Source organism: Rhea americana, unplaced genomic scaffold (assembly GCF_003343005.1).
Source record: "Rhea americana isolate MKP2758 unplaced genomic scaffold, rheAme1 scaffold_4, whole genome shotgun sequence".
NCBI lineage: Eukaryota > Metazoa > Chordata > Aves > Rheiformes > Rheidae > Rhea > Rhea americana.
Window position 1 is genome coordinate 9,677,570 of NW_028186534.1, and position 8,581 is coordinate 9,686,150.

Here is an 8,581-nt window from a genome sequence, read left to right on the forward strand (position 1 = left end):
TCAAATTGGGTGCATATTCCTGTAACATAATGTAAACAACTTCAAAGTGATGAACTGGGATCTGTGTTGTCCAGTAGGATCATAAACAAGTTGAAAATGGTTGGAAACAATGATGTGAGAAAATATAGTAATGATCCTAAATCACTCACAGTAACAAGAACAAGGACAATGTGCAAAAAAATTCTGATAAACCTTATGAAAAAATAATTGCACAATAAAATGGCAGATGAAATCCAGTGAAGATAAATGTGAAACCACATATCTATGAAAAAATTAGTTCTAGCTGATGGACAGATCTTGGCACTATAATACATAGCAATGAAGTGACAGCTCAGTATTGAATAGTAGTCCAAAAAACAAATCAGGAGTTAAAAATCAGGAGAAAAAGCATGGACAACATTATAATGCCATATATCCATGGTTCACCACTTGAATATTGTGTGCAGCCTAACCTCATCTCAAAAGGTAATGGGAAAGGTAGAAAAAAATAAAAAGGGCAATAAGGACGACCAAGAATAGAATAGTTTCAAACAAAATAAGTTCAAAAGAATTACAAGATAGAAGAAGCCAGGTTCAAAACAAACAAACAAAAAAAAAAGGTGGTCCTTCATATAATGGGCATTAAACCTATAGAACTCTTTGTCAAAACATATTGAAAATGCAGCAGATTTGTAAGGATTACAAGAGGAAACTAGGCAAGAATTTGGGAGAGAGAGATTGAGAACCGCACATCCAACACAGGAAGATTAAAGCAGCTGGGAGAGCATTAGCGAGAAATATATATGCCTGCCCTTGGTATCTGCTGAATAACTCTGCTGGTAGCAGATACTTATGCCAGGCATATCTTTGTTCTGATTCTCTAGGGCTGTTGTTATCATATACAGCCCAGCTCAAAACCAGGCACATTCACTGTCATGATGGTACTCACTACTATACTACAGAGTAAGAAAAACTTTTTGAAAATTTATGTTTAACTTCATTGTTGACTTCTTGCATAATCTGGGTAAATTATGAAATATTTACACTTTATTTTTTCTGAGGAAAAACAGTGTGCTAGTTCACTGAGCAAGGGTATAACTACCAAAGTAGAAACACTATGGGTCATACAGACCATTAGCCATATTCCAATATGCTTGCTTACCAGTCACTAGCAAGAAGCTATCTGTGTACATAAACACTTGCATATTTAGCAAAACATAGTGTTCTAGGTCTCTGTTGAGCTTTTAAAAATTATTATTCTAATCCAGCATACACTTGGTTAATTTAGGATATTCTAGTGGAAAAAAAATCACTTTTGTCTTTAGAATCCTAAACACAGTAAAAATTCAGTTTAGCTTGTGAGTACTTCTCAACCTCCATCATCACAACAATATCATATACACATAATAGGTTGAGAAATGCCTGGATATCTAATGCAATGAAGAATATGCTTCTGTCACTGGTGACTTTCTCAATACCTGTGAAGTACAGGGATGTAATAGTCTACCTATGTAACAGCCTGACTGTCCTCTACCCATAGGAATTGATATGTTTTCACAAATGTTGGCATACTACCACTTCTATTGTAAAATGACTTATTAAAGAAAAAATGTTAATATTCATTACTTTAGATGCATATCTAATGGCTAAATGGCAAAGTTACCCTTTAAAATAATTACATAAATTTTCTGGCTCCCTGATAGGCACAGAAATAATTGGCTGTATACAATAATGTTTCATCAGTGTATTCTCACAGCTCCATCAGATATTTATTCAAGCAAATAAAGCACAAATTGCTGAGCATAAAACCACTACTGGATGCTTGCAGTATCATCCATTAGCTCCATGATTTCCTGACAACACAAAGGATTTCAAACTGCCAATGATAATTAAATAGAGCTGCCCATGGTCTTAAGAGAGCTCTGAATTCATTCCACTGAATAGGAAATGGAAGATTAAAAAAAAAGAGTAATAAAAGATATGCCAAAACCTGGTCCAAATAACTTCATTTTATCTAATTGAAAATATCGCTCTATCTATAAAAACTATATTATTTATACGACATTTGTACTGGGCAGAATGCACAAGCTGTGACATTCTGATATTGTTCACTTACTCTTCTATTCAAGAAGTCCAGTAGGAGGCCTGTATCAAAATTTAGTATGTACTGTATCATTCAGATGTACACATATAACATCTTTACAAATGGAGAAAAATGTTCAGTTCATAAATGGATTAATAAACAGAACAGTTACAATGCCCACAAAGCCAAGAGCAAAAAGAATCTTAAAATAACTCATGTCTTCTGAATGATTTTTGAAAAAGCAAACCTACTGGCATCTTCCTTGACTGATCTGATTAGACTTGCAGTTTTCTAACATAAATTATGAAGTATTTCCACATTATTTTTTCTGAGGAAAAACAAACAAATAGTCTGCTAGTTTACTGAGCAAGAGTATAGTTACCTAAATAGAAATACTACGGGTCATACAGTCCATTAGCCATATGGATATCTAATTCCAATATGCATGCTTAGCAATGACTAGTAAGATTTATTAGAAGCCATTTGTACACATAATTGCTTGCATATTTAGCAAAATATAGTGCTCTAGGTTTCTATATTTCAAATTGGTTAAACATATTTTTAGACTACATATTAATAAAAAAAAAATCTAGTTCCGCAATAGCACCACAGAAGTTGAAAGACACAGCCCTGCAAAAGTAATTTGTAGGAGAGAGAACTAAAATATCTCTGTGGCTCACTGATGATATTAAATTGATTTTGGGAAATTCTTTTCCAATATTTAAGCACTACAGTTCTTGGATGGGTGATCTTTTAATTAGATTTTCCTTATTTTCAATCCTTTAATATCTAGGCCTAGAAGTATACATTTGTACAATGAGAGACACATATTAGCAACAATCCCTGACTGAAACGAATTATATCTACGACTTCAGAGAGTTTTGGATTAAGCTCTATATCTCCTTTCATATTCTTGCTTTCCCATGTTTCTGATTTTAGTACTATTTTAGTGTCTTTTTAGTATAAACTGCCATGCTTTTCCATTTACCTAATACTGGTGTATGCTTGCACAGTGCTCATGACACGGTATACAGCCCAAGTGACTGAAGCTCTCCTGTGCTTACAAGCACATGATCATCTGATACTGAGGTAAGCCTCTGACAATATGTGGATTTTCCTTGATGCTGTGGCTTCACATTACATTATGCCAATGGCTTTGAAACATTGGCAGTAGCTGAAGCTCTTGGCCTCACAGTGTACAAGTTCAGAGTCACATTCAGTGTCCCTCAGGTACATCCTTAATGGTTCCTTAAATCCATTCCTCATTACAGTAGTTCAGAGCATTTCCCAAACTCCTTGGTGAGTGATGATCCTGCTTTGCTACAATGTCACTTTCAGTGTAATTACATGATAAAGAGGACTTTGCCACCAAAATCCCCATAAATCATTTTTGCACAACACACCCTACAGAACTGGTAATTTGCAATGCCATCAGTTGTGCTGATGCAACCTTCATACGACCATATTGTAAATCTGATCAGTGACATATGCCAGGTTAGAAGCAGCAGTAAAAGAAAGGAATTGGTTGTAAACCTTGATCTTTTAACTGATTCAGTTTATAACACAGTCCCACAATTATATTGACAGAACTGAGGGAGATAGCAAACTTTATTGCACAGGCCGACTGAGGTAAAACTTCCAAAACCAAATTTACTGTTGAAGCACCCGTCATATATTCAGCAATTTAATCCATGCTGTAATCCTAGTGAAGAAAGGCAGTTATGCTTTGAACACTCATTAGCTAACTCTTACAGGGATATGAAGCTTATTTTAATAAGCTAATATGACCAATATATAAAAATGTAATTCCTTTTGCAGAATCACAGAATTGGTAAGGTTGGAAGGGACCTCTGAAGATCATCCAGTCCAGTCTCCCTGCTCAAGCAGGGAGCTTTCTTTTTATTGGTATTGTGACATAGGTTAAGGTGACATAAATTAAATACATGCCTTTGCTTCTAGTGAAAACAAAGTCTGCTTGGTCTTATCAGTTTATAACTCCTATTGCTCCAGTTCTCTTGGAGCACAAAATATTAGAATATCTGAATGCAGTAACCCCTCAAAACACAATTCTGGAATTACATCTGACTATCCACAATTTACAAAGCAGAAGATATTTGGCCAAAAGACACAAAAAAAGTAAAAAGCTACAAATAGAATCTGATTCTCCTGATTTTCAATCCTGTGCTTCAGCCTCAGGCCTCAGCCATGCAATTCACTGTATTTCTATTATTCTTCCTCATGCATGAAATAAAACTTTCATCCCTTTCTTGGGGGGGGGGCGGGGATAGAGGAGGACAATGGAAATCTTTCATTGTAAGATTTTAGCATTACTTTGTGCTAGGGGGTTGTTCAGAAGACCAAGTCTGAAGCCTCTTATTAGGGTTTGATGGGCGCTATTATATATAGATCTGTATATATATCTGAGGCAGAGAGAGACATGCTCTATCCATGAGAGAGTGAGAAAGCTGGAATTAGCTGGAATTTCTTAGAAATAAATAAGGAAGTAGGGCTGCCAAAGGCTCCCCCCTGCCTACAGGCCAAGCTAAAGACTTAAAATGAGAAAACCTTGTATCATCTAGAATTGTATTTAGGTGATATGCAGTATAGAGCACAACTGAGGAACTTCATTTGGAATTGCTCAGCAATCTGTGCTCCATGCTCTCCACTCTTCTTGTTCGTAGCTTGTTCTCTCTCTTGTGCTATTCTGTTCCAGAGTACGCTATCCACTTTGCGAGACAACATGAGATTAATGTATGAATTTGCTGTCCGTGCATTATAAGTGTATTACTACTATGTTAAGGCATGGTAATGGCTTTAGAAAATACCAGTTTTATTCGGTGATAGGCACAACCTAGTGGTGCATCACATTTCATTTCATAGAATCACAGAATCAGTAAGGGACCTCTGGAGATCATCTAGTCCAACCCCCCTGCTCAGCACGGTCACCTAGAGCATGGTAGACAGGGTTGCATCCAGGTGGGCCTTGAAGATCTCCAGGGAAGGAGACTCCACAACCTGTCTGGGTAATCTGTTCCAGCGCTCTGTCACTCTCACAGGGAAGAAATTCCCCCTCGCATTCAGGCGGAACTTCCTGTGCTTCAATTTCTGCCCATTGCCTCTTGTCCTGTCACATGGGACAACTGAAAAGAGTTTGGCCCCATCCGCTTGACACCTTCCCTTCAGGTACTTATACACATCGATAAGATCCCCCCCTCAGTCTTCTCCTCCCCAGGCTAAAGAGGCCCAGCTCTCACAGCTGTTCCTCATAGGGCAGATGCTCCAGCCCTCTGATCATCTTCATAGCCCTGCACTGGGCTCTCCCCAGTAGCTCCATGTCTCTCTTGTACTGGGGAGTCCAGAACTGGACACAGTACTCGAGATGAGGCCTCACCAGGGCTGAGTAGAGGGGCAGGATCACCTCCCTCAACCTGCTGGCAACACTCTTCCTAATGCACCCCAGGAGACCATTGGCCTTCTTGGCCACAAGGGCACATTGCTGGCTCATGGTCAACTTGTCGTCCACCAGCACTCCCAGGTCCTTCTCTGCAGAGCCGCTCTCCAGAAGGTCAGCCCCCAGCYTGTACTGGTGCCTAGAGTTATTTCTCCCTAGGTGCAGGACTCTGCACTTGCCCTTGTTGAACCTCAGCAGGTTCCTCTCCACCCAGCTCTCCAGCCTGTCCAGGTCTCTCTGAATGGCAGCACAGCCCTCAGGCATATCAGCCACTCCTCCCAGCCTGGTATCATCAGCAAACTTGCTGAGGAGGCACTCCGTCCCCTCATCCAGGTCATTGATGAAGAAGTTGAACAGGATGGGAGCCAGTACTGAGCCCTGGGGGATGCCACTAGCCACAGGCCTCCAACTAGACTTCAYGCCACTGATGACAACCCTCTGAGCTCTGTCTTTCAGCCAGTTCTCAATCCACCTCACTGTCCACTCGTCTAACCCACACTTCCTGAGCTTATCTAGGAGGATGTTATGGGAGACAGTGTCAAAAGCCTTGCTGAAGTCAAGGTATGCAATGTCCACTGCCCTCCCCTCATCTACCCAGCCAGTCATTCCATCAGAGAAGGCTATCAAATTGGTTAAGCAGGATTTCCCCTTGGTGAATCCACGCTGGCTACTCCTGATCACCTTCTTTTCCTCCATATGCCTGGAGAGGACATCCAGAATGAGTTGTTCCATCACCTTTCCAGGGATGGAGGTGAGCCTGACCGGCCTATAGTTGCCTGGGTCCTCCTTCTTGCCCTTTTTGAAGACTGGAGTGACATTGGCTTTCTTCCAGTCCTCAGGCACCCCTCCAGTTCTCCAGGACCTGTCAAAGATGATGGAGAGCGGCCTGGCAACAACATCTGCCAGCTCGCTCAGTACCCATGGGTGCATGGATTTGTGGATTTAAATTCTTTCTGACTCTGCAGAACAAAGTTACACTGTTGTAAAACTACAGCCTTCCCAGCAGAAAAGAAAGAGACAAGTTTATGGTTTAGCATGTCTGTTATCCAGTGCATAAGCATAAATGGATTTACACGATGTGTTACACTATGAAATAAAAAACTATGAATACTCAGTTGAGCTGTAGGTAAGTATGAAGTTCCACAACCATCTCAACACAGGAGCTTGACTTCCTGCAAATTTGTTTAATTCCTTACCATTCATCTGAAGCTTCTGTGTTTGGAGAAGCTACAAAGGCTCACCGGTGGTTTCTCTAGTATCTAATAAAGCATGGACTTACACTGTAGCAGCATAAATATTAGCAGTCTGTCACCTGTGCTTGGATGATTATTTTTGTGAAACTTGTGGAAACAATTAACTTTGAGGCCTCTATCCCGCTGCACATTTCACTGAAATCTACTAATGWTTTTTTTTAAAAGTTTGGAGTGGGGGAACAGATGATGGGAGACAAATTCAGCATCATCACACAGCCATTGTTTTGATGCCAAACCAGGTTGAAAGATTCTGCCAATACCACATCCAGTGCCTAAACTACACTAGGCAATGTACTTTCCTGACAAGTTGAGGATAGTTTTGAGTGTGTGTGTGTGTGTGTGTGTGTGTGTGTGTGTGTGTATATATATACACACACACACAAAAAAAATATATTTATATGTACACACCCACACAGACACTCTCTCTCTATATATATAATATGTATTTGTGCATTTGTACATTTGTCTTCTACATAAATTCCTCCCATAAACTCTGGTTCAAATTCTGGCTGTAAGTTTATCAGAAATAACATTTGCAAAACCGTAGTTGTACTTTATTACAAAATGGCACTCTGACCTAGAAACAGGCTTTGTACTGACCGTGTGAATTTTGTCCTCACTGGAAGAGTAGGACAGGCAAGATCTGCATTTTATTTGTTGGATGAAGATGTCAAGTGATCTGTTTCCAAAACACATGAGATCTGAGCTGCACACTTGGAAGGTGGTCACCTGATTACAGTCTATTGCGGTCAGGAGGCCAGGTTGACAAAGACTGTATAGATCTGCAGTACAGCTATTTCCATCATTAAATGTAATTAACCATAATATTCTCCAGCTTTGAAGTAATGGAACAGAAGATCCATCTAATTCTATCATGAGCTAACTTTTTAGGTCAAAAGTTTATTCTCAGAACTGATCCTTGAAAAAGTAACAGCCACTTCTGTCTACCAATCAAGTCCTCTTGAAAATGCTTAAGAAGCCTGCCCTTCCAAACTTTGCAGCAAGATGGCATCTGTGCTATTAAGAAGCAGCATATTAAACTGGAATACAGTAGATCGCAAGCAATCCTAAAACACAATCTGCTTGTCATGGCAACACATACCATCTTTCTCAAACTCTTCATGAAAAAGTTAAAAAAAAAAAAAAAAAAACTTTACTTAACAAGTAAAAAAGATTAGCTCGGTTCTTTTGAAGAAAGATTTTCCAACAAGAATTAGCCACAACTGCTAAAGAGAAGTACAAGTTCTAAAGCAATAAACTTATTGCAATATTTTGCCTAAATGAGGGCATAGAACTCTAAAGAAGCCCTTACTTCATCTCTTAGAAAGCCGTAACTTTTCTACATATTATCAGAAACATTATTTAGTTCTTGTTTTCCTTAAAAGTAAACCAGCAATTACTGAAAATTATTTGTAGCTTCTCTGCTTCTTTTCACGAGTGTTGCTTCAGGAGAGTAGGGCAGGAATTCAGATAGATGGAACTACCTCAATGTGTACTGTATCCGAGATGTATATAAAAACAGGTAACAAGGAGGAGCACTCAGACAGGCAAGACATATAGCATAGAGACTGACCACCGAGCTCCTCCATAGAGATACTAAAACAATTAGGTTAATTCTATTAAACTAGTTCTGCGTGCTGCAGCTCTACTGACTCTTCTGTTGCACTATGCAGCAGCCAAGTGTAAGAACCAGAGCTGGAGTTTATGGCTTCTAGGGAGTCACATAGCAAGTTCATTTTGAAAACAGATATTGTACTGTCAATTTGCACCTTGTTTATTATGAGTTCTATTCATTTCTGTCTTCCATTCTCCTGC